Below are 1,102 nucleotides of genomic sequence, written 5' to 3'. Positions count from 1 at the left end.
GGAGCAAGCAATCGGAAATTTGGCAGTTTTTTGATAACAATCCAGACGACGGTTTTGCTACATGCAAAACTTGTAAAAATAAACTAAAAAATAATAGACTGTCGAACTTAAAAACACATTTAATTAAAATACACAGTATAAATGTTTCATTGAATAATACAGAAGTATCGGAAACTTCTTCGTTAACTTCTTTATCAAAAGTAATAGTGAAAAAAAAGTAACAATTGAGAATAATTCAAGCAGCTACTGAGATCATATATTGGTTTAGTCACCGAAGATTCTATTCCGTTTAATGTGCTAAATTTGGCGAATATGAAAAATATTTTGAATCCTATTTGTGAAGGACTTTTTTCTGCAGACGGAAAGCAAATATGTTTGAATGCTTCAAACTCCAAGAAGCCTTTACAGATCGTTGCTAACAATATTCGAAACGACATAACAGCAGAAGTGAAAAATATACTGTTATCGTTAAAAATAGACAGTGCTACGCGGTTATGCCGAAAAATTTTTGGCATTAGTGCGCAATTTATAACAAATAGGCTGTTAAAATCACGCGTTCTAGGAATGGTAGAATTGAAGGAGTTCTAGCAAAAACCTAGCCATGGAAATTATAAAAACCATAAAAAATACGACATTACTTTAAGACAAATAGTGTCAGTTACATCGGATAATGACGCAAATATGCTTAAAGCAACTAAAATATTATCTTTTGCTTCACAAGAAGAATTGGAAGAAAATGAAAAAGTATCTTAAAMAAATCGAACTTGTTGATGAAATGCCAGATATGCTATTGGGCGATATTCAAGTTAGCCGTTGCGCTGCTCATACTGCACAGCTTTGTGCGCTCGACGTAACAAAATCCTCAGCTATAACAAAGTACCTATTAACATGCCGTAATTTGACAAAATATGTGAGAAAAACAACAAATGGATATCGAGCTATATTTTTTTTATTTTTTTATTCAAGTTAAATTTACAATCTGTCTTAATATTAATAGACAATAAGTAAATGTGCTGTTAAGGTACAAACAAATTGTGAGGGATACTTCATTAAGTAACCCTCTGTTTAGTGACAGTATAATAGAAACAAAAGTCCAAACTAC

This window comes from Bactrocera latifrons, unplaced genomic scaffold (assembly GCF_001853355.1).
Source record: "Bactrocera latifrons isolate USDA-ARS-PBARC rearing strain unplaced genomic scaffold, ASM185335v1 scaffold_1120, whole genome shotgun sequence".
In the NCBI taxonomy this organism is placed as follows: Eukaryota; Metazoa; Arthropoda; class Insecta; order Diptera; family Tephritidae; genus Bactrocera; species Bactrocera latifrons.
The sequence above is the reverse complement of the archived record's forward strand: the minus strand, read 5'-3'. Positions refer to the sequence as shown.